The sequence below is a fragment of the Pogona vitticeps genome, chromosome 9 (assembly GCF_051106095.1).
Source record: "Pogona vitticeps strain Pit_001003342236 chromosome 9, PviZW2.1, whole genome shotgun sequence".
NCBI lineage: Eukaryota > Metazoa > Chordata > Lepidosauria > Squamata > Agamidae > Pogona > Pogona vitticeps.
Window position 1 is genome coordinate 4,228,707 of NC_135791.1, and position 26,895 is coordinate 4,255,601.

Sequence of the window (26,895 nt, forward strand, 5' to 3'; positions counted from 1 at the left end):
GAATAACCCTCTACCAAAGGTTGCACCATCTCAAGGCATTGTGGGGAAACCGTAGTCATCCCAACAAATCCACAGGTTGACCTCTCAAAGCGGGGCGACTTCTCACACACTGAGCCAGAAGGATGAAGCGCCCAAGGCACTGCTGGGTGAGCAAAATGGCAGCCACAACGACCGAGCTGTCAAGACCACGGGAATTTGGCATCGGTTTCACTGCCGCACTCGCTAGTCCGACAGATTGTGCTGGTAGGAGAGAAAAAACAAGAGATTGTAGCTTGTCCAGAGCTTCTTGAATAAATAAAAACTTGCTGGTGTTAATTCGGCTCTTAGGGATGTGAATGCTGCCATGATGGAAGTGCATTCTTCACAGAGTTAAATGCTTTGCACCAATCCAGATGTTTTGCAAGCCTTTTCTCCTTTCCGTTGTTGGAGAGCTCTGCTTTAGTTTCTAAGTGTCTGGGATCGAAGACTCTGCCCTCTTCATCTTCTGCTTGGAGTTAAAAATGCATGAATCCACAGATGTGTGACTTTGAGCAAGCCTGTAATCTCTTCTGCCTGCGATGCCTCATTGCATTGAAGAGTTGCTAAAACAGAACGGCGAGGCAGGGAGGAAAGCAGCTGTTTCCATCATCGGGGCTGCTCCGAGTGGGTAATTACATAACACCCCGTGCCCGAGGTTTCTGCTTGACTGCAATCAATATAACCTTTTAAAATTAATCTCTTTTCTCCCCTTCATCCCAACCCTCCCCCCATCCCGTACACATAGGCATCCTCATAAATATAGCTGTCGAAATTCTGCGGGAAGAGTGGTCTTTTATTTTGAAATTTATTGGGATTTGTAGCTTGGTCTATCTCTGAAGCTCAAGGCAGGCCATGTTTGTGTGTGTGTGTGTGTGTGTGTGTGTGTGTGTGTGTGTGTGTGTGTGTGTGTGTGTGTGTGTGTGTGCGCGCGCGCACGCGCGCATATCCAATTAAATAAAGTAAATGAAATTGATCGTATGTTAAAATTACATCTCCTACCAGTAACTCATAAGGATATAATAAGAGGCCTGCTGGGTAAGATCAAAGATCTGTTTACACCCTGATTCTCACATCGACCAAACAGATGCCAAAAAACAGGATAGTTTCAGAAACCTTCTCAGCAACTGGTGTTCAGAGACATGTGGCCTCTCTGAAGCCATAGGTATGAAACAGCCACTGTGTTTGCTAACAGAGATGGGCGTGAACCAAAAAAAAATCTACAATGAATTGAGCTGGATCATGGTTCGTGACTAACCACGAACCACCATGAACCCTCAGAAAAACAAACCAGTTCATGGGTTTTTCCCCAGTTTGTGGTGGAGGAGGGGGACGACTTACTTGCTCTTGCCCTCTGCCAGCCGCCTCCTGCCCTCTGCTACCAGCCACCCAGCTAGGCAGTAGGCACATGTGCAGAAGAATCAGGTCTGTTTTCTGGGAAGGGAGGCCAGGGCCACTGCTTGTGAAGATGGTGGTGGCAGAGGAGGCAGTGGCAATGGAAGGACCAAATAGGAGGGGGTGATGGGAGCAGGAGGAAGGTGGTGGGTGTGCATCCTCCTTTTGCTGAACAAAACGAAGTGCTAAGGGGCACCCTTGGAGTACTGCAATGCTTCTCACAGAAACAAAGTATATAAACTCATAAAATCTGGGCAGAGAACAATAAATAGGAATACATACATGTCCTGCTCACTCTAGCAGGAAAAGGCCGTGCTGGCTAGTAGAGTCTTAGAATTCTAGCTCACAATGTTGGTTTTCTCCAACCTCTGCTACCCTCAAAGACTTTTAGACGTGAGAACAAGATTGCCTGAGGCGACTTCCAGGTTATTTTCAGCGAAACGCCGGTGTTACCTAGCTTCAAGTAAGGGTGAGTCGTCCCGTAAAAGTTTTCATGAATTATTCCACTTGCCACTGAAAGCTTTCCAAAATTAGAAATGGAAAAGAATTTCATGGAGCTGAGATGCTAGAAAACATGGAATCACTACACACCACTCATCAGTGAACATGGAACAAAGGAAGGCTTAATTGCCTTAGAGAGAGAACAAAGGAGTCGACAGCAGAGGACTGAGCCAGCGGAGCCACCTGGCAACACCCTAAGAGCTCTTTTATTGACTTAGCAGGATTACATAGTATGTTATGAGAGAAACAGATAGGATATTACTTACCTAATCGTAACTAATTGGCTAAAATAACCCTTTGATATTATGCTCTACCTCTAAGCGAAAGGGCAGAATAAGGGGCTACCCCACCTGCTGGCAGCTGCCATATCCTGCCAGAAATGTTTGCACCTCACTGGAAAAGAATGCAGCTACAGCCTTTAAGCAGAAGTTTCCCACAACAACCCAAAGCGCCCTGTAAGAGAAGAGCATCTTGTCTTCGACCTGGACAGCTTGAAAGAGTTACAGTGCATTTTGGTAAAGAGACGATATTTTTATTTGCACCTTTCCCGTTAGTCTTGTTATGAGCTGCCTTGAGTCCTACTTTTAGGAGAAGAGAGGGATAGAAGTCAGATCAAATCCATCATTTGCTGGAATACACATTAATCCATTCATGCACTGTAAAAAAATGCAGATGACTAAAAAAACTGCATCTCTTTGAAAAATTAACAGAAACATGCTTTAATCTATGGGAATAAAGTGTATACAAATGCATTTATGCATTACGTGGGGGAAATGCATAACTGCATGCATTAAGAAAAATATGTACAGAGCATATTTAAAAATTTCCACAGAGGAAAGAAAAGAAGAGGAAAAACATCACTGCTTAGTATGAGCTATGGATGTGAACATCACAGTTTTTATTATTGCATTTTTTATATCCCACCTTCATTTTTGTACTGTTTTTGTTTTGTGTCAGTTCATAAGACTCTGTTTTTGTTCTGCACTGAAATTTACATTTTTTTTAACTAAGGATGCGCATTGGGACCCTGACCCAGTTTGCATCTGAGTGAAGGGCTGAGCCACCCTGTGTACTATTGCAAACACTCCAACCCAATCCTGGGTCATGCCTGAGACAATAGTTGTGTGATTCTGATTCTCTGGGGTGGGGATGGGGAATCCCAGAAAACATTCTTGTCAATTGGGCAATGCAAATTGGAGGGCCAGGTCACAGACTGAGTAGTCCAGGCAGTATAGAAAGGTTTCCAACCTGTCCATAGGTCTGTAGAGCTGGGCACTCTATTTTATTTTTTACTTTCATCATTTTATTTCCAGCCACCAGGAGAAAGCCCTCATCAGGCCCCTAAGGCAAGAACTAGGAAGGGAGGGAGTGAAGCATTTCTGAAGGCAATGGACATACAGTAGTTGTCTGATTCTTTCTTAAAATGGCAACGCTGGGTCCTGTGCTTCTCTACACATGCTTTTGCTCCCTCTCTCCCCACAACCATCCTCTTGTGTGAATCTGAAATTAATCATAGCTCACTTGTAGTACAAACTTTGATGATTTAATTAATAACTTCGTAGCAGGAAAAACAAGGAAGGTTCATTCTTAAGGTAAAGAACATGCATTCTCTTTTTCTTCCAACTCAGTATATTCCTGATTTTTAGTTTTTCTATACCCATTTCAAAGAATGATAGATGAATGCCACATTTGAAGGATTCCATGTCTGTGCCCTTCTGCTACATAAATGCCTCTGGGCTGTTTGCTCTGCCCTATGGTCATGCCAACACATACATACCTCTGACTTGTCTCATTTTCGCACACTGACTTTTCACAGTAATGGCAATCTGTGTGTTTGCCCATGCGCTTCACATAATACATGCAACTTTACCATACTGGGGGGGGGGGAAGTGCTTCTGTGTGCATTATTTTGAGCACATTTTAGTTCCCTGGAACATCCCATAAGAGTTTCCAAAATGTGCAAATTTATGAGGTGACCTGTTTTTTTTATGCTATCAGTTTCAAGAGGTGCAAAAGGGAACCTTTCGTTGAGATTCTTGGATTCTGTGAAATTCCTTTCCGTCCCTAATATGAGTCAAAGACATGCAAGAAAACTGAGATGGGGATTTTTTTTTCATATCCTTATCACAAACCCCTCCCTCTTTCTGCCCTTTTGCAGAGAATCAATGTTCCTCTCAAAGTGTGAAATAGAAGCTTTGACATGGTTTTAGTTCATGCACCTAGCTTTTAACCACATCTTTGAAGGATATACTGTCAGGATGATTCAGCAATGCCCAGAAATAACTTTCCAATGTAGATGAGCAATCACAGATCCAACTGTGCAGACAGCACCTCATCTCACAAAACGCCACACTTTCTGATAGGTGTCGCTTGTAGCCACCTGCCCTCAAATCCTGGTCCACACCTCATCAACCTGGAATGAAGGCCCTCATGTGTGAATTGAATGAATAAGTGAGCAACCACAGTCCAAACACTGCAGAGAGAGACTGTGAAACCCCTCTCAAGGGAATACTTCAGCTTCAACCTCTCATGCCCCTGGATCAGTAGTCAAGATGTCCTGCTTTGTTTACGTGAAGAAGCTAAATCTGGCCCTCTGAATACAGGTATGGTTTGAAATGGGAATGACCAATATGCTTCAGAGGACTCTAAAGCCATCTTCTTCCTTCCTTCCTTCCTTCCTTCCTTCCTTCCTTCCTTCCTTCCTTCCTTCCTTCCTTCCTTCCTTCCTTCCTTCCTTCCTTCCTTCCTTCCTTCCTTCCTTCCTTCCTTCCTTCCTTCCTTCCTTCCTTCCTTCCTTCCTTCCGTCTGTCCATCCGTCCATCATCTATCTATCTATCTATCTATCTATCTATCTATCTATCTATCTATCTATCTATCTATCTATCTATCTATCTATCTATCTATCTATCTATCTATCTATCTATCTATCTATCTATCTATCTATCTATCTATCTATCTATCTATCTATCTATCTATCTATCTATCACATTTCTTTATAGCCCATCTAGTGGAAATCTGCTACTTTGGGTGGTTCACATCCAGGTAGAAAATCTCCTAACCTCTAACCCCAGCCAAAAAGTAATAAAAGACACAGATACCAGATAACAATAAAACAAACAAACATGTAGAGACAGCTGAGTGGAAATGCAGATTTCAACATGATGTGCCCAAAGATGTCTACTGCAGAGGGAGGAGGTTCTTAAATTCTTCTTCAATGTGCTCTGTTTTGATAAGCTTTTGGAAAGTTGACAGCTTTTTGAACGTGGGGGCCTGGTATAACGCCCGCAGGCAGAGCATGGCAGAGTCTCATGGCCACCACCATGAAGTTCTGGTTCCTAGCTGACATTCTCTCGACCTCCCTCAGGGTGGCCATCCATAACAACGAAGCCTGAGAGGAACGGGTGGGCATGGGTAGGAACTCTTCGGGAGAGACACTCTGACAGCAGGTTACTCTGTTCAGAGACTCAACCTCTTATGTGTTTGCATGAGCTGCAGTTTCAAGACTAGCCTCCATAATATGTCCCACAGAGAATGCATTGCAGGAGTCCCGTCCCGAGGACAGCAATGCCTGGATCCCTGTAGCTAGATCCTTGTTCTAGAACAGACACTACTAGTATACCAAGATTCTGTTCAGACCTTTTGGTGAAAATATGGGCTTGGCAGACATTTGTGCTGTAGGATATTACCCTTAGCAATGCATATAGTGACAAGCAGTGGCCGCTCTGCTCGCCCTCTCTAGCTTTCTCTTTTTCTCAGGATTTAGTTACAGACTCTGCGGTAGGCGAGCTAGTGGGAGGGAGTGGAATTTCCTAGCAACCGTGTCCTGTTGTGAGCGATCCCATTTGAAGAGGGTTTGGGTGCCTTCATCTTGAATGTGAACTTAAGACCCATTAACTTGGGTTGCTCTGGGTGGAGTTAATGGCTTTGTTGACATGGAACAATGGACCTGCTGGTCTTTGGGATACTCTTTGGAGGATACAGTGACTGTCACGACGAGGGGTCTCATTTTATAATGTACTATGGAATCCCTGCCTGTCAAAGTATAGATGGCACCCCTGCCTTTCTGCATCAGGATTCAAGCTTTCAGGGAACAGATCCTGCAAAAAGGTGACCTCGGTCTCCAGACTTTTCTGCAGTCACTGTTGCCTGTGGAAGGCCACTGTTCTCCTGCCTCTGGCTCTTATCTCATGGCTTGATAACCTCAGCCCCGGTGGCTCTGATTTGAGATGAGCACAAACTGGTTCATCCCAGCTCATCCCAGTTTGTAAAGGCACCCCTCCCCTGCTGATCAGCCACTCACCAAGTCCAGCTTGCTTGTTTTTCCCCCCACCTCCTCAGCTAATCTCCCAGTCATGAGCAAGAGCACAGACTCTCCTTCCCTTCTCTTTTGGTCTGAGTGGGAGATCAACCAAGAGGGGCCGGGCAGAGAGGTCTGAGCTGATGCCAGGACTGGGAGATCAGTCAAGGAAGTGCAGGAACCTCCCATGCTGGGCCTGGTGAGTGGCTGATTGAACCCGAGGAGGCAGGGGAGGGGTTGCAGCAGAACTGGGATGAACCAGGACAAACCAGTTCATGAACTGGGATGGACCAGGATGAACCAGTTCATGTCCCTCTCTGGCTCTGATTCTCTTATTATGTGGGATTCTGGTTGCCTTCAGGGAAGCCAGACAAAAGGTCAGCGGCCATTCCCCAAATACACACCACTTCTTCACCTTTCTGAGCCAGCTGCAAGCCAAAAAAGCAAACAAAAAATACAGTAAGCAGGAAAGCTTCGGGCCATTCGATCATTTCCTTCTATAGACTGTTTTGCTGCCCCAAAGCTCACCAAGGAATGGATTCCTAATTAGACTCTTCCTAAAGTAACATAATAATGATGACTCACACCATAAAACTCTGAAGGCTTTAGGAAAACCCAGCTACCACTATTTCAGATGCTCTTAAAGGAGAGCAATCTTAAGAATCTCCTGGCTGAATGTTGAATCTTCAGGATCTGTAGTCTGAGTTGCATCTTTAAGGAAGCAACCCAACATATTTCGGCATGATCATGTCTCACTCCGGAGGACGGACACTCAAATGTCAGTCTCCGTCCCCATAGGCAAAGAGAGTTTTCTTTCTTTCTTTGCAACAGAGCTCTGCACAACTTCAAATGATGGGGGTATATGAAATATTGGTAAAAATTTTAAAAAATCAAATTAAAGGTTAAGAAAAAAAAGTAACTATTTTTGACCAAAAGTGGACTACTTCAATAGCATTATCTCAGCCATTTGCTGGATCTTCTTTGGTATTCATAGTAGGGCATAAATTGCATGCACATAAAGGCTGCATTGATTGAATGTCTCCACAGTCACAGAAAATTTATCCTATATTCAAGTAGTCCCATTTTACTTGATTATTCTTTGATCTTCCAGCTTCACTTTGTAGTCTTTTATGTGACTTCTAAATGGTCCAGCCAGGGTCTTGTCTTGATGGGAGACACTCTTCAGCCTTCATCCATTCAACAAGGTATGTTCCTTTCGCTCTCCATAGGTCTAGCCTAGCTTCTACTGGTTTAATATTTAAGAGTTTGAGATGTGTTCTGAAAACCTTTGCTTCTGACTGTCATCTAGAGGGTTGGTGTCCATGAGGTGGATGGGCTTGGTGCTGTGCTACCTTATTTCATTCATTATTTGCAAGAAACAAAGGGATGTTAGTCACTCATTGAAACCTCAATCGTTCCAACCCTACCTAGATCTGAAAACCTTGTCCTCATTCCTCTTTGATCAGTGGTACTCTCATGAACTGCGACAGCCCTTCTTTAGTTTAGCAAATATTAAACAGCGGAGTGAAATTTGTTGCAGTGGGTTTTTATTTTATTTTATATCCGAAGTTAGAAGAGGAAACCGTCAAGGCTGTATCTTGTCACCAATTCTGTTTAATATTTATTCAGAAAAGGTTATGCAAATACTGTTGCAGACAGACCTGAAGGCATTAAGGTAGATGGTGTATTCTTAAATAATACCAGCTGCTCTGATGACATAAGCTAGGATACTCAGATGACCTTCAGATACTGTTAGATCAGGTCACAGAAGAAAGTAAAAACGTCGAACTGTTCATCAGTGCCAAGAAAACAAAGACTAAGGTGGTAAATAGAGATAACGTGAATATAAATATTATGTTTAGCAACCCATCTATAGACCAAGTAGTGATACATGTGTGTCCAGGGCATTTAATTAACCACCACATAGACTGCAATACAGAAATAAAGTGTAGAATTGGGATAGCTCGAACAATGTTTCTGAAGTTGAATAAAGTGTGGTGTAACGGATTAAAATGCCTTTGAGACTGAAGATGTTACAGTGTGGTATATATGGCCAACTCTTCTATATGGACGTGAGATTTGGACTATTAAAAGAAGGAGATCCTCAATAGAATAACAACTTCTGAAATGTGGGTGTAAAGAAGAATCCTTCACATCCCATGGAATAAAGGAATGGTTGGGTCCCCAGATGACAGCATCTCCCAGAAATCCTGGCCAGCACAGCTAGTGGTGAAGGCTGTTGGGATTTGTAGTCCAAGACTATCTGGGGACCCATGGTTGGGGGCCACTGAAATAAAGAATGAAAAGGGGTGGACACTGGATAGGAAGCCAAAGAAGACACTGAGCTGGTTGTTTGAAAAACACAAGCTTTCATACCTTGGTTTCATCATGACCAACATGATACACTGCAAAACATTTTTGAAGGGAAAAAAATATATCATAGAATCATGGAGTTGGAAGGACCTTCTAAGGTCATTGAGTCCAACCTCCTGCTCAATGCAGGGATCCAGATCAAAGCAGATGTGACAGGTGGTTGCCTTTGAAGGCCTCTAGTGTTGGAGCCCTCACCGCCTCCTGACGTCAATGGTTCAATTGTTGTACTGCTCTAAAATTTAGAAGTTAAAGGTAAACATGGATGACGACATATTTACGGTATTGGATGAGTAACATCAGGGACTGGCTGGATTTTAATAGAGTATAATAAGAGACAGACACACACACACAGAGAGAGGTCCTAGGAGTTCAAATAAATACACACATAATTGAAAGTGGAGGAAACCAAGAGCAACAGCCTCATCCATCCAGGCTTAAGGTTTACAACGCGCAACTCATAGAAGTCTGGTATAAATCCCCATGTAGGGACCACATTAACATTTAATTATAGTTGCCTTATTTCTGATAGGCTCCTTTACCAAATATGCAGCAAGCATGTACAATGTAGTATAGATAGCTCTACCCAGTATATATCTGGCTAATGCGGGTCAGTGGAAACGCTGGTCCATTTTTTGAAGAGTGTATTAACTTCAGATATTTGGAATAATAATTCAGATGCAAGAGAAATTGGCTGAGTGTCGTCTCCCTAGCATGAGAGTAACATGGTTGCTTTGTTCCCAGAGACCAAAAGTTGGAAATTGACATGATCTTTCTGTTGTCTTGCTAGAACTAAGTCTTGTTGGCTGGAGGAAATGAAGTGACCGAGCATGATCCGTCTGGACAGCAACCAGCGGAGCGATCTTCAAACATTATTCACATTGCTTGCTCTCAAGGACTTTACTGGTTGTGTTCATTTCTGAGCATGTCATCCTGATGAGTCTTAGGAGGGATGCTTGAAAAGATGCCTTGTAGAAAGAAGAGCTTGGAAGGAGACGGCTTGAGACCTGCAGTTGTTCATCAGGGCATGGAAACAGCTGGGCTTCCACCTGAGACCATGTACTCCTACCATCTGTCCACACCCAGTAGCTCATGAAGACAGGTGGCCACTTTTTGGTGCGTTTGCTGCAAAGATTTATGGATTATTCCAGCAAAATAGTGGAAGAGTAGCTGAGATGTCATCTCAAGGAATGACATCTTGAGATGTCCTATCAAGGAAGCAAGCTGACTGACACTTTACCTGTGGCTCCCTGTGTCGTGAGGCCAGATTGCAACCCATCTGACCTCTTTAGACACCCAGCTAAAGAGAAATGACTCATCTCAGCATTTTTCCAGTGTAGCATTTCAGGTGCAACTTCATGGTTAGCTTGATAATTCCCTGTCAGACACAGTTCAAGGGTATGACAAAATTCCCTGAGAAAAGGTGCACTCAACAGTCCCCAACCTTGGGCCTCCAGGTGTTCTTGGACTTCAACTCCCAGAAATCCTGGCCAGAAGAGGTGGTGGTGAAGGCTTCTGGGAGTTGTAGTCCAAGAACATCTGGAGGCCCAAGGTTGGGGAACCACTACTCTATAGAATTAACATCATAATTATAATATATATTATAATAGGACTTATTTTCCATCAGCCTGCCATGTCAATCTTTGGAGTGGCGTTTTAATCTGATATAGATCACAGTGATAGGAAGGAACTATAGCTGAGGTCTATTAAAAGATTGTGCTATTATTTTGTCAATGTTGTTTCAATAAAGACTCTTTTTTTTAAAGGAAGGGAAAGAACTTTGTTTGGTTTGGTTTTTTTGAGCAGAAGTTACCAACATCTGCTAAGTTTCTTCATAAATTCAATGGCAAGAGGTTGAGGGTTTTTAAAATTAATATAGAAGACAGGGAGAGGGACGTGGTGGCGCTGCGGGCTAAACCACAGAAGCCTGTGCTGCAGGGTCAGAAGACCAAGCAGTCATAAGATCGAATCCACACGACGGAGTGAGCTCCCGTCGCTTGTACCAGCTCCCGCCAACCTAGCGGTTTGAAAGCATGCAAATGTGATTAGTTAAATAGGGACCACCTCGGTGGGAAGGTAACAGCATTCCGTGTCTAAGTCGCACTGGCCATGTGACCACGGAAGATTGTCTTCGGACAAAACGCTGGCTCTATGGCTTGGAAACAGGGATGAGCACCGCCCCCTAGAGTCGAACACGACTGGACAAAAATTGTCAAGGGGAACCTTTACCTTTACCTATAGAAGACAGGTGGGAAACAAGTGGAGTTTATACTCCTGGTGATGTAAATGATGAGAGAGATGCTTGGAAAAGTTGGAAGAAGCACATGGCGTTGGACAGAAGAGGTGCCATTGGGGTGGATGAACAAATAGCTTGGTTTAGGAGAAGCTAGCTTCTCATGTTCAGAGGAGGGCAACAAGGACGATCTGGGGACTGGAAACCAAGCCCTAGGAGGAAAAATTGAAAGTCCTGGGCATGAGAAAAGAAGAATGAGGGGAGATAGGATAGCACTTGTCAAATACTTGGAAGGCTGTCATAAAGAGGAGGGGCAGGATCTATTCCTGGTCATCCCAGGATGCCTAATAATGGGCCCAAGCTACAAGAAGCCAGATTTCAGGTGAATATCAGAAGAAAACCTTCTTAATTATTCAAGAAGTATGACAACGGAACCAATGACCATGGGAGGTGGTGAGTGCACCAACACTGGAGGCATTCAACCATGTCAGAACTACTTTGATTTGGATCCTTCCCTTGAGCAGGGGGTTGGACTCGATGGCCTTAGAGGCTCCCTCCAACTCCATTATTCTCTGATTCTATGTTCTTCCTAACTGTCATGTCTTGCTTGCCAACTTTCATGTTCACAGGGCGGTGAGAAGGAACCGAGGGTGGCAGCTTGTTGGCGAGCAGGCGGATGGGTTGAAATATCTCTTGTGCTTCCTCTGGGGTTGCCAGGTTGCAGCCCATTAACTTTAATGATGCAGATAGAGATTTTGCTGTCTGCACTCTGTCCTTTGTCCAGTCCTTCACTCCCTGTATGCATCCACCTTCTGCTCTCTTTTTTTAAAAATGGGATTTTCATATAGCAATGCTGCAAGATGAAAGTGGGGCAAGCAGAGAGCTCTGTTTCTTGGGAAGTTGATTGCTGTGCCTCGCCTGCACTCCTGAGGAACTGCAGGAGGCATGCCAATCTGTGGATTATGGGATGCATTGAAACAGGAAGACCTACAGTGGACCTCTCTCGGTTCAAACATGGGTGGCTTTCAGACAATCATCTTTCAGTCAATATTTTCTGCAAGGAGATAACCACCTCGGAAATCCTGGAGTGTCTTCGTTGACATGTTTATAAGTTACAAAGGATTCTCAGACACCATCTAGTACCTGCAGAAGAAGGGACTAATTCTCATTTAATGTACCCCATTTTTCATATGAGTATCCTCAGTCCTGTGTTTGCATTGTTATGTGCAAGTACATAACAACAATGCAACCCCATGAACCAGCCACCTCCAAAATGTCTTGTCCTCAATTGCTCTTGCAGACTGAAGCCTGTGGCTTCTTTTAGGGGGTCTGTCCATCTCCTATTGGGTCTTCCTCTTTTCCTGCTGCCGCCAACCTTTCCCAGCATTCTTGTCTGTTCCAGAGAATCCTGCCTTCTCATAATACGCCCCAAATAGGACAGCCTCACTTTCCTCCTTTTTTTGCCTCCAGAGGTAGTTCAGATTTGATTTGATCTAGGATCTGCTTGTTTCTGTATTAGTTAGCTATTTTTATTCTAAAATCTGTACGGATTTAATGATTTCATGTTTTTAAGCACCTTTTCTTTCAGAAAAGGGACGTGGTGGCGCTGCGGGTTAAACCACAGAAGCCTCTGTGCTGCAAGGTCAGAAGACCAGCAGTCGTAAGATTGAATCCACGCAATGGAGTGAGCCCCCATCGCTTGTCCGAGCTCCTGACAACCTAGCAGTTCGAAAGCATGCAAAAATGCAAAAATGTGAGTAGATAAATAGGGACCACCTCGCTGGGAAGGTAAATGGCGTTTCGTTTCTAGTCGCACTGGCCATGTGACCACAGAAGATTGTCTTTGGGCAAACGCTCGCTCTATGGATTGGAAACAGAGATGAGCACTGCCCCCTAGAGCTGGACATGACTGGACAAATTGTCAAGGGGAACCTTTACCTTTCAGAATGCTAATTTTTAAATATCCTTTCTATCCAAAGATGGTTTTTCAAACAGGATTCAAGATGTTTTTGAGCTCAGATGTGCCTCAGAACATTGGCGAAAAAGGAACACTAGTGTATAACTTTGTTTCTACAGCCACAGATCTGTTGAGTTCATATCATAACACAGATTGGTACACTTGGTTATTGTCACCTAAATTAGCACAGTCCACTCTTGAACAGCTTCAGCCTTTGGGGAGTTCTTTATAATATGTAACAGAAATTTCCGCTCAATGAAAATATCAAATAAGTGTTGATTTACCACCGAGCAACTGAATCAATGGTGTTACCATCATGTAAGATTAATAAGAGGTTGCGGCCCTATGTCCATAAAAGAACCAAAGGAATCTGGCTGAAATTTGGAATGGAAAAGAATGTCCTTGAATTTGGCAGTCTTCATAAAAATTGCGCCCTGTCTACCCACTTTGTATGTATGCCACGAGAAGACTTTCTTTGGAATTGGCCAGGAATATTCCTCTTTGATGATGTTATCATGCTTCCAAATTCTGTGCATATCCATTGAAAACAAAATAAAATAAAAATGCTACAGTTGTTTTAATTTCCCAAGGGATATCGATGGGAAAATTCAGATTTCCTAATTTTAACTCAGATTCATACATCAACTGGCTTGGATCAGGTTTGAAACTGTCAAAAGCACATCATCCCTGAATCTGAATCTTTGAGTCAAACACTTGAATTAATCAGGGGGATCCTTGCTTAGCTCTAATTGTGAATAATCCATGATCACTATATTTCTAAGACTGGAAATATGAATTTTCAACCCCTTGTTAATGACAGACCAAAGACTGACAGCAGGAAATGCCGGGCAGGGAAGCCTGGATGGTGTTACGGATTAGAGATTAGGTTCATGCTGTTTCATTTACCATCCAAACAAGTATTTGGCACTTTGCAGCCCTGCCTCTTCCGGCAGATGCAATGCCTTGGTTTCCCTGTCCTGCCTCCCCTAGACACTGCCCCTGAGTGGGCACCTGCTGGGGGAGGCAGAGCTAGGAAACATGGAACACCTGATTGGCCGGTAAACAAAACAGTACGAATCGCCAAACTGGCAGCTTGTGACGATTTCTATTACAGGTCTCTTCACACTGGTGGCCTTGGAAGGCTTTGGAGCAGCCTGGTGAATTCCCAGACCCAGAACGCAACTGTTCTACACAATCTTGTCTTCATAGCACATGATTCATATTTCCAGGGGTATTAGCAGGACCTAGACAGCTTGTGAGGACTCTTTACTGCTGCTCCTAACAAATTTATGGTGACAGAGTTACTGAGACATCCATCAGCTGGGAATTGCCTGCACTTCTGAGAGGAACATCTGGCTGCTCTTTAAACTCCTTTATTCAGTACAAATCAGGTGTCCACCCCTGATGAGTTTACAGCTGTCAGATGTCGCCGACTGGGTTACTGCTGGGCCTCGTTCTGACTGGGGCTTATTAAACAGATTAAGATATATCTATAAAAAAAGCAAGGAGGCGCAAAACTGTTAGGAAACCAAATGAGGGATGTCCCCTGGAGAAAAAAGAAGGGGAAAGATGGATGGTGGAAAACCCTCACAGCCACCCTGGAGGAAAATTCGGCAGTAGGCCTTTTGATACAGGCATAAAGTGCTAGAAGAGTTCATGATGTGTAATCAAGAAAGATGGCAGGTGGAAACCAAGTACAGGACCAGATGGACAAAGCAACCTTTGATGGATTGCTAACAGGAAAAGAAAAAAAAGAGAAGATTTATTTGAAGAGTGATGCTGGAGGAGAGCTTTGTGGATACTCTGGATTGCCAGAAATACCAACTAGTGGGTGGGTCGTAGAGCAAGTTAAGCCTCAACTCTCTCGGGAGGCAAAAACGTTGGAGCTGATGCTGTCCTATGCTGGGTCCATCATGAGAAGGCAAGATTCTCTGGAAAATACTTGGAAAGGTGGAAGGCAGCAGGAAAAGAGGAAGACCAAATATAAGAGGGGCTGACTCCCTAAAGGAAACCACAGGCTTGAGTCTGGAGGAACTGAGCAGGGCTGTTGAGGACGGGACCTTTTGGAGACGGTTCGTTCATAGGGTCATCATAAGTTGGTGACAACGTGATGGCATGTAACGACAACGTTTTACAACAGAAGTGCCTAGGGGTGATTTTCATCAGCAAGATGGTGGCCACCCACCCCAGCTACTTTCTGAATGCCTCCTGCATTATTTCAAGGTAGAGATGTGAGACTAAATGCCTCCTTTTGCTGCTTAAGCCTCTGTTGATATGACGAAACACCCCACTGAAAAATTGTCAAGCCCCAACAGATTCTTTTTTCTCCAGACTGAGAATGATCCAAAAGTCGTCTTTACTGTAAATATCTCCACAATTTTATGTGGTGTCCTTTGTGTTTCAGAAGCAAATTGTCCCTGCATGTAGCAAGTGTAGGATGGGGAGATTGTTCAAAAATATGCAAGCAACCTATCTCACCCTTAAAATCCATACAACAAAGCAGCAAGGATCCTAGCATTGTATAATTTAGTTATTTGCACCACAGTTGTTCTCACAGGTACAAAAACCCTTATCCAGAAAATACAGCCGTGCCTCGCTTTACGATTGCCCCGCATTATGACAAAACTGCATTATGATGATCTTTTTGCAATCGCAATTGCGATTGCAAAACTATGGTCTAAATGGGGTTTTTCGCTTTGCAAAACGACGATTTTAAAACAGCTGATTGGCAGTTTCAAAATGGCCACCAGGTAAACTAAATGGCTCCCCGCTGTTTTCTGGGATGGATTCCTCACAAGACAGGCAGCGAAAACGGCTGCCCTATGGAGGATCTTCGCTGGATGGTGGGTTTTGACCCCATTGGAACACATTGAAGGGGTTTCAATGTGTTTCAATTTTTTTTTTTTTTTTTTTTTGCTTTACAATGTTTTTGGTTAACGGCGATTTTCCTGGAACGGATTATCGCCGTTAAGCAAGGCACCACTGCATTGCAGATAGCAGGACAGCCCAGTGGTTTACGTCTCTGGCTGCGGAGCCAGAGGTTGGGACTTAGATTCCCCAATTTGTCTCCCAGGAGGATGACCAGTTTGTGTAGCCTTGGGCAAGCTGCACAGTTCCAGGGCGCCCCCCAGAGGAAGGGAATGATAACTCTTCTGAGCATTCTTTACCCAGAAAACCGAATGCATCACCGTAAATCAGAATTGACTTGACAGCACACAGTTCTTATTATATATCGAAGAAAAAGAGTGGGAAGGGGGTGGGCAGACAGCAGGGGGTGGAGGTGTTAGATTCCCCTCCCCTATGAACCGGAAAAAGAAACAAACCACAAACCAGTTCGTTTTTATGGGGTTCACGAGTCACAAACCACGAAACCCCCCCCCCAGATTCGTCATTTCCCCCAGTTTGTGCCCTTCTAGAGTGGTCGTTCGACTAGATAGGCAGGGTATAAATGCAATAAATAAATAAAAATAAATAAATGCTCTAATCGTAGCTGAGAGATCATAAATATCTATAGTCTCCCGATCTATGCACTGAATTTCATTTAAAAGCGCCTCTTCCTGTTCATTCCCTTTCTCTGCTTACCTATATAGTGTGATTGGAGTTAACAAGGCTAAATTCCATCACGAGTGTATTACTGGATTAATTTTCATATGGATCGGGCGGGAGGAATACGGTGTGTGTGTGTGTGTGGCGGGATTGAGTCATAAAAAATGTGTAACTTGACAAACCGTTATGTTGAAAGACAGGGGCTTTGGGGAATCATGACAATTTAAGAGTGTTTAATTCCCACCCCCTTCCGCTACTCATGCTAAGAGCCAAATGGGAGCAAGGGTTTAATTCATTAAAACAGCGAGAAGCGGTGTCTGTCAGCTGGCACCTTTTAATCAGTGCTCTATAGGGGAAAAAAAGAGAGAGCAATGGGTGTAAGTGTTGTCTAATGAAAGAGGCTGCGGAAGGTCAGCCTGCTGCTCTTTAGCTAACAGGGGAATGATTTGTTTTGCACCACGCCTGGCCATATGGAACAGCTTCATCTTAATTTTTTTTTTTGCAGTGGGGGAGGGGATCTGAGGAAAAGAAGGGTTCACGGAAGGAATGGTTTTGCAGAGTTTTGAATGTTCATCAAATTCCTCTGGCTGTGCAGCAGGAATTCACAGAGCAGAATAGTTTCAAGTGCCCTTTCTCTCATCAACTGGCACTTACAGTCTCAATAACTCACTCTGAGGCATGAGTAGGAGAAAGAATAAAAGGTTTTGTTGCTTAACAATGGACAGACAACAGGCTGCTTGCAGCAACAGGCCTGAATAAACTCCCAGCTTCTAACAGACAAAGGATGAGAGGGGGAAAGGACTGAGTAGAGGTGAGGCTCGCTTTGAATCACCCATGGCTGCGTGAGCTACGGATGATGGGATTTGTAGCACAAGACACCGGGAAGGGCAACAAGTTGAGGAAAGCTGGCTCGGTTTAATGAACTTAGCCAAACGAGGATCTAGAGGGTGTTTTGCTGGAGAATCAGATTTACCTTGCCAATAAGCAAAATATTATTCAGCCCTACTCTTCTGTCTTGGTTCTATTCTGGTGGTTGTCCTGGAAGAATGATAATTTCATGGAAGATACCCATCGTTCTTAGAATAAGTACATACGGAGAGAGACTCACACACATGCATGCATTCTTTCTCAGACATGACACAATTGAAGTATGCCGTCCCCACTACCTTCCAATATTTTTTTTAAAATGTGGCCTTCCCAAAGCATGCATATTCCAGTATTATTATGATTTCCTATAATATGTAGAACTGATGGTCCCAAGATCATTACTGCTGCTCCAGTCATACTTCTTGATCATTCCAACCCACAGATCTAGAGATCAGCATCCTGACCACATATGTTTGAGCAAAGTTGCACAAAGAGATGATGTCTTCTCTCTGTCAACCGTTGGCTCACAATCTGAAGTCCAGCTCATAATAATAATAATAATAATAATAATAATAATAATAATAATAATAATAATAATAATAATAATAATAATAATAATAATAAATGTTTATTACGGTCATTGACCAGCAAAAAGTCCACCTCCATATCTCCCTGTTGCTCCCAACTTCTGACACATCTGGGGATGCTCTTAATAACAAGCCTGCCCTCCCCCTTTCCCTTTCCGATTCCAATCACACGGATGAAAACAATAAAGCAAAACAAACAAATAGATATATTTTAGAAATCTAATCTCCGGAGGATTAGAAAGTAATCATGGCAAATTAGAATTTGATGAAATGATAGATCTCTTTATTAAACTGTTCAGGAGCTTCTTAGGAGGAAAAAAAATCCTTTCTCAGTATTGGCTTTTCGGGAAGGTATTAATTTGGTTCTGTTTTTAAAGGTCTGTGTCTTAGTTCTTTCCTGGGGCAAGAGGTGGCAAGTTATGGTCTTCACCTCTAGGCAGATGTTGAACTGGGCAAGACCTCTGCCTGCAGTCTTGGAGAGTCATTTTGATTAGGGTCAGGCTGGGGTAGGCGGTCTCTAGACTGATTAGTCCCCAGATGTTCTTGGACTACGGCTCCCAGAAATCCTGGCCAGCACAGGTAGTGGTGAAGTGTTCTGGGCATTTTAGTCCAAGAACATCTGGAGAACCAAGGTTGGGAACCACTGCTCTATAGGTATGGTGCACCACTATCTCATACATGGACGAGGGCTGACCCAGACCTGTTCCTATGACCCCCAGGTCCCAATTTTCCCCCGCTATACTTTGTTAAAACGGTGTAAAGCTCCCTGGTGCCCTCTAGTGGAGAATTATATATGTTTTAAAGAAAATAAAATTTGAGGAGAAACTGGAGGCTGGCAGTGGTTGGGGAGCTACTCAAAACATTGCTGGTGTTGGGGTGTGTGACATTTTGGCCCCTGGAGGACCACACGTAGCCTACAGGCTGTATGGTGGCCAAATCCTGAACAGAGATGTGAAAACGGACTTCCCTTCCCTTCTCCGAGCCAGAATGTGATGAAATTGGAAGTCTTTTTACAAAGCTGTTGCAGAGTTCTAGGCTGCAATCTAACCTTTGATGGATTTGGGCAGGAATTTTTTTTTTAATGTCAAAATAAAAAGACCCCCAGGGTTAAAGCTATTTTTGCTCACACTCTCAGTGCTGGTGACCTCCAAAGCAGTCTACAGGTGTTATATTCCTTTAAGTCAATTCCAATTTTTGGTCACCCTCATTGGATTTTCAAGGTCAATGAGAGGTTCAAGGAGCAGAGTTTGCCATTACCAACTCTTAAGGAGTTTCCATGGATGAGAGTGGATTTGAACTCAGGTCTCCTGAGTCCCAAGCCTGACGATCTACCCTCGACACCATACTGGCTCAGTCTGTGGACCACAAAAGCAGCCACGGCCTCCCTTGCTTGCTAAGGAAACCTGGAGGGTTACAAACAAGACGGTTCAGATGCCGGTGACAGAGGTGGAGAAAGCGGAACTTATATCGCGGCAGAATTAAATTGAACTATATCCTGTGAAATTTCCGAGCTCACACAATGTGAACCTCAAACATCTTGTGCATTTCTACCTTGGGTACTGTATCATAGGGCTAGATATAACAGATTGACTGCATGCCACCAGGACACCTTGACTCAGAAGTGGGTTTGTTGCATAAATCCAATTGGATTTATTTCCAGGAAAACTAAGCTTGCAGCCTCTGCAAGTGGGAATGATGGCATGGCAAAGCAGATCCAGTTCAACTACTCCTCCAGTTGCTTTTCTTAAAATTTGAAAGTTGAAAAAAAAAAAGAGAGAGAGAGAGAGAGAAGAAGTTGGGGGATCTTTTATCGCTGAACTGCAGCATCTTGTGTCGTTTGATCCTGAGCTGAATGCCTGTTAAAATTAAGCGACTTACCCAGGGTCACACAAACTACCTGTGCCAGAGAAGTCATATGGAAATGTCTTGAACAACACAGACACAGATTGGCTGAGTGACCAGAACACTTTCTTTTCTTCCCTTCACCCTCGCCTCCCTCATCTCTGGGTGTGCACGCCTGGCAATCACAAACTCACATGCTAAGTTAATGTAGCCGAAGCTGGCTGGTGTGTAATTTAATTACTGCATGCTTAAAAGATTATATCTACGATTAACAGAATTTATATGGATTAGCAGAGGCAGTTTTTACTAGGGCTGCTGAAGCTGCAGCAGTGAAGGATGGAAAGGGTGACATGCTGAGGAAGCAGGAAGCAACTGTTTGGAGTTCAGCGAGAGCTTTTTTCACCAAGGAAAATCCTGACTTGGTTGAGATAATCTAAGACAAAAAAAGAGAGAGCAGGGATTATGGGTCTCACGAGACAAGAAGGGACCCACCCTTAAGAGGAATAAAGCTATCCCTGTTGGGCAAGTTGGCTTGCTTTCATTTTGTAATGGGCCTTAGAGTCCATTTCCAACTCATTTCTTCTATGATTCTAAGTCTGGTGTCTCAGGAATGGGGCACTGAAATGTCTGCATGCCTTGAAGGATAACATTATAAGAGGGGGAAACACACATTTGGCTTAATGTGTAATCTGATACAGAATATAAGTGCGGCTGTATAAATGTCTGGCTTTACAACACGTGAACAACTGTCTCTCACTCTTTGACACAAATGTACAAATCTCAGAAAGTTACTTTTCAACATCAGGTCCCCAAATCAATATAAAAATAGATTTATTGGGGGGGGGAAATATACAAAGAAAAGCATCTGTTACTTATTCAGTGAGAATAATACTTAAATAATTGCTTGCACCAATGTGTGCAAAAGTGAACATATTTATGCAGTTGAAATCCAACATGGAAACAAGATGGAATAAATGTTGAATTAGAAGTAAAGAAAGAAATGGACTTAAACTTAAATTTGTTAAATAAGCCATGTAAAGATGGGATTTATTTCCTGCTTCACAAACTCTTCAAGTTAATCTTAAGTCTTGATTCACTTTTCGAGAATGCTTGTTATATTATTTTATCACTATTATTTATGCCTGCTTACAGTATATGTACTTACATGAGATGCCACAGGTCTACTCTGGGCGGTTAATACGGCACAAAGTAAAATACGATCAAACTAAAGACTCACAGAACATTGCCTGCTATAGAGTATTGCAACTGCCATGGTCATTTGTCTCAACCGGCGTACCTTTGAGGGACAGCGTAGAAAGAAAACAAAAGACAAATTTTGCACCAGCAAATCACTCGGCATTTATGGGCTCACAGCTTCTCTGGCACTTCACAATCTCTCCTGGTTCATTCCAGGATGTCGATGCTAATGGAATCCAACCAAACTTTTAAATAACATGTTAGTGCTGCAGTAATTAAATGCACTCTTATCGGTGCAGTCTCCTAAGTTAATGTGTCACATTATAAAGTGTGAACAATTTTCCTTACTTTTAATGCTCTCACTTAAAAGTTCCCCGGAGCCGAGATGAAGTGTATGATGATAAATTTTAGCACTCTTTCGAACAGATATTTTTCTCTCTGCGTCTCCATCTTGGCCAATCTCAGCTCTGGATGGGTTAGAAAGACAAGTCCTGTTTCCTCTTAGGTGAGGATGATGAAGGTGATGAGCGGGATGGGTGGGAAGGAAGCCGTGTCAAATGGATAGGAGCTACTGCCTTGATCCCTGCTTTTAGCCTGAAATGACTTTTCTCTAAAATTTCTTCACAGGCTGGAAAGAAGAGGCATAATCTGTCTCCATGGGAGGGAAGGAGCTTTTAAATAAGAAAGGATGTTACATCATCCATTTCAGTTGGAGCTGGTGTTAAGAAACAGGTGGTTGGAGAAAATTGAACCCATTAGAAGATGCATTTAATTTAAACATCAAAAGACTTGTGCTGGCCTCATTCCTTCCTTTTACTTGTGCTTTTCCCTCCGGATAAGTGCAATGTATTAAAAATGCAGACCAGCTCCTATTGGCCTGGATGGGTGTGCAACAATCCATTGCACACAAAGTGTGGGATTTTTCAGAGGAGGCATCAGGAGATGCCTAGAAGACCTCCTTGTGCAAGTACAAGCTCTATGGGAAACCAAGGTAGACTATCTACAGGGAACAAGTTACTAGTCGTCAAGGACAGGGACTTGAGTCCCTTGACTCACTGTCAAGTCGGACCGGTGATTGGACTGGGACTTGACTTGTTTTTTTTCTTTCCAATGACTTGACTTCCAACCTGGGTCATTTCCTCTTTAGAACTATGGGGTTTTCTGAAGAGATAGAAGATCCCCCTAGATAAACAGAGCTATCATAGATGAAACTGTAAATATACTGTATGATAAGACATCAAGGAAATGTGGTGAATGTTCAGAACCATGGAGAGCTCCCTCTGAGGCAAGATTTAGGACTGGACTGGGGACATGCAAGAAGGGAGAGTTTTATGTTTTATGAAACTCTTGTATGTTTCTTAATTCCGGCGCCCAGAATTCTCTTTGAATTCCCCAGGCAGAATTCTGGGTGTTGAGCCTACAAACACAGATAGACCCCTACATATCACTGCCACCCCCCCCCAAAGGGCCTATTTCCAATGCAGCATCAGCTTCTCCAGCCTTTGCTTAACTGCTTAATTAAACCAAAAAAATAGAAGACAGCTGCGATGCTTCCTGGGAATCTCAGGTTTTGTTTTTGGGAGGCATCCTCCATAAAGCTTAATGAGTGGCAAAACTATGACTCCCAGAGTCCTCCACCGTCGGGGTTGGTTGCACAATTGCTTTTTTTGTGCACACAATGCGTCCTTAAAATGTGAAACATGAAGAAAGCATGAAAACAAAAACAAACAAATAATAATGGGCATGTTGTGATGGGCTCACGCTACACGAGGCTAGATTTATGCAGAAGATCAGAAATGTTATCGCAGTATGATAATGGAACCAATTATCTCGGGAGGTGGTGAGCACTCCAACTCTGGAGGCATTTGAGATAAAATTGGAAAACCGCCTGATAGATCTGCTTTGATTTCTATTCCTGCGCTAAGCAGGGGGTTGGACTCGATGGCCTTATAGACCCCTTCCAACGGAATTATTCTGTGATTCTATATGCACTGCAACTCTCATAACCTCGCTCTTCAAGGAGAAATATTTGCAGATATTTTTCATTCCCATGTGCGAGGAAAAAAAATACGGAGAGAATCACACCCTCTATTGAAGCCAAGTCTCTAAGAAACTTGAGGCCAAGCTGTTATTTTTTCTCAGCTGCTTTCGATCCAGTTGCATTCCAGGAAACCAGGAAGGGGTCAGAAATGCTTGCCAATTAGGACTGATGTCATGTAAATCAGAGGCCAGTTCAAAATCTAATTCCCCTTTTGCTTCCTTCGGTGTGGAGGAGTTTGGCTCTCTTTGACTGACTTTTAAAGCCATTAGCTAGAGCCCATGAGTGGACCTTGAGTCCCTAATGACTTCCAATAGACTAATTAGCCTATTGATTGATAGCCTAATTGTTGCCACTGTGACCACTAATGATAGCCTAACGTCCAAGTGCTTGGAGCAAGAGGAGAGCTAGAGAGTGCCCGGGGGAGGAAGTGATGAGGAGAGCCTTAGGAGACTAATTGCCTGTTGAGTGATATGGGGCCATCCAGCACAGAGTAACTAGCTATGTGACCTACATGGATATCTCGAGATTATTCTGGAATCAGATGGGCCAAGCAAAAGTTAATTAGATTACACTTCATCTTAGAAAGAGTCCTCAAGTGTCTATTGATTGCTAACTTTTTGCGCTTGCTTGGGATGGTGAAACCAACAGAGATGATGATGAGGGGGAAGACATGATACATAGAAGGAATGTGATCCTCTGGTCTTGAGGAAACATTCTGGAAAAGTCAGCAAAGAAAGGTATAACGTTTCTGGCTGAGAAGGCTCAAGCTGGACAGAAGGGGAGACCTAACCTGAGATGCGGGGTCCTTTTATTCATATGAGTATACATTTATACATACATCTGATAAAATACTGCAAAGAAAGAACCAGAGAAAAGAAGGATAACATTGGACTACCGTTGCAATTATTCCTGGCTATTTATTGTGGTTGTTGGGCTACAGGTCTCATTGGGCACAATCATTGGTTGCTGCAACCAAGGCTGGCCCAGCCATTTGTTGGAAAAAGAAAGTTGTCTCGGGGGGGCAGAGTGCTTGGGGGAGAGGCAGACCCACCACCTTCTTGCCCACCACCTCTGTGCAGGAACACTTAAAGGAGCGAGTTCTCCCACACTTCAAGAAGGATGCTAAAAAACTGGAGCGTGTTCAGAGGAGGGAAACAAGGAGGACGAGGGGACTGGAAACCGAGCCTTAGGAGGGAAGACTGAAAGAACTGGGCATGTTTACCCTTGAGAAAAGAGAATGAGGGAAGAAAGTACAGCACTCTTCAAATACTTGAAAGATAGTCGTTCAGAGATGGGGCAGGAACTGTTCTCAATCATCCCAGAGCGTAGGACACATAATAATGGGCTCAAGCTACAGCAAGCCAGCCTGAGGTTGAATATCAGGAAAAACTGTTAGAGCAGTATGACAATGGAACCCACGACCTCGGGAGGTGGTAAGCGCTCCAGTGCTGGAGGCCTTCAAGAGAAAATTGGACCACCGTCTGTCCGATCTGCTTTGGTTTAGATTCCTGCCTTGAGCAAGGGGTTGGGCTTGATGGCCTTATAGGCCACTTCCCATGCAATTGTTCTCTGATGCTATGGCTCTATGGGAGTCGGGAGGGAAGGAAATAAGGAATACTTGTAAGTATTCTTGTGCTTGGGCAAGGAGATGGTAGCAGCGGCAACTCTCCACCTTCCACCTCAGATGGTGAGAGAGATTGTGCCAGCTCTGGCTTCAGCTGATGGTACTGGAGACCTTGAGATGCCCAACTTCTGTTCCCTCTCTTTAGTGTTGGACCTGTTTTAATAGGAAACACTTTGGAATGGGATTAAATGGGCAAGGAAAACCATTTCAGCTTTATGAAAGTGAAAGAGCTTGATCTAGTTCTTTGCTATGGATCTGTCTTCATTTCTGGACGCTCCATCAAGACTATGGAGATGTCATGTTGAGCACCTTCACTTCCAGACTTACTGCTATACGACTGTTGATCACTCAGTGGCTGTAAACCTAGGTGTTGACTAGGTGTGAGAACAAACAGCAGCCCAGACTAAGTGTGCATACCAGTCCACCCGGGCCAGTAAGAATAACTGGGGAGTACCAATCCTGGGGCACCAGTTTGTACTCTTCTAACACTGTATTCCTTTCCCATGTTCACAAAGCCAACTTCCTGTTCTTTGCTACATCTGGAAATGCTGATCCAGTGAAAGTTCTCAATTTCACAGAGAAGTTTTAGCCTTGGTGCTGCAGAGTTCAGCACCTTCTATAGCACCTATAAAGTTCAGACTAAAAACCAGAACACTGCCCCCAGAAAACTGGAGCCACCAGACTCCACTGGGCTGATCCAGGCTGTTAACTGATTCCTCATGAGATACACGTCTTGCTTTTCCTTCTAATAGCAGCAAGGCAGAAACCCAAAATACTTTCTCCACAAAGCATATTATGTTCGAACATACAGGCCCTACTTCTCACTATAAAGAGGAGAACACTGAAGTGTCAGTAGGAGATTCTGTGTCTCATGCCTTCTATTGCCAACAGTGTTCTTGCATATGGAAGACTAACCCATCTGGAGAGGAAATTAGATCAGAAAACTTTAGCATCTTCTATGTGGAGGGAATCCCCACCTGTAATCCGAAGTGGTACAGCCTGAAATCGGATTGCGTCCTTGACAAAACTGAGGCTGTAAACCACAACAAGGTCCCTCCGATCTTTTTGCTGTCGTGAAAGGCTAGAACAAGGTCGGCCTTGCGCCGTGAGATTAGCAGACCCGCCACTGATTAAAAGACATGCTAAGTAAACACATCCTCTTTTAAGAATCTTCATAGCATCGTTCCAACATTTATAGTAAACAAGGATGATGGTGTGACACTTGCAAAAGGAACTCACAAGATGGTCCTGGTTGCTTAGAAACCAACACTTATGTGCAACTCAGGGTAATTATAAACCGAGAAACAACGTTCCGTGCTGAGCACGTGGTGGGTGGATCAGAAAGCTATCTGAGTTGCTTCTTCTAACGTCCTTGTTCCTCAGCATCCCCTTTCCATTTTTTTCAGGCTGAACCTGAACATAAAATAACTAGTAACTAAAATACCTAGAAGGGCACAGAAAAGGCATCTCTCATACCACCTGCTGAGGTTTCACCTCCTAGCCGTAAGAGATTATTTCAGCGCTAAGAGGTTGCTCCACTTCCGTTCTTCACGTTAGCGTGTTACTAGGTAACGGAAAACAAAAGATGTTGTCTCGGAGTCCCCCGCCATGTTGAAAAGAGGTCACTGGTGGATGGGGAGAAAATTGAACTGGAAAAATCGGCTGGGAATGCAATTAAACACAGTAAGGGGCAGGGAGAGAGGCATGAGGCTACTTCAGGGAGCATGAGCAGTGTGACGAGGAGGTCTTTGGGCCACCTACTGAGATAGCTGTGATGGAAGAGGCATAATTTATGCCACAGATGGCAGTTGGGTGTTTCTTCCTCTGCCGCTAGTAGTCCAGAACATGCAAATCTTCTAACATTATTTTGGGGGACAAAGGTAGCTACGCTGGAGGTGAATTCTGAGATTGTGTTTTGTCATGTCCCATCAAGTCACCTCTAACGTAGGGTGACCCTACGAATGAGTGGACTCCAAGATGCCTTATGACCAGTCCTGTTCAGGTCTTGCAGACTCAATGTTGTGGGTTCCATTATGACATTGCTTCCCAGCCCTGGGGTCCCCAGATGTTCTTGGACTACAACTCCCAGAAACTCTGGCCAGCACAGCTAGTGGCGAAGGCTTCTGGGAATATTAGTCTAGGAACATCTGGGGACCCAAAGTTGGGAGCCACTGCTTTATGGAGTCATAGAATCATAGAATAATTGAGTTGGAAGGGGCCTGTAAGGCTGTCAATTCCAAAGCCCTGCTCAGGGCTGGAATCTAAATCAAAACAGACGGTTGTCCAATTTTCTCTTGAATGCCTCCAGTCCATCCATCTCATATCTGATCTTCCTCTTTTTCTATTGCCTTCGGCTTTTTCTAGCATTATTGCCTTTTCCGGCAAGCCTCAGTTACATCCTTTTGTTTCCAGACAGTTCATAC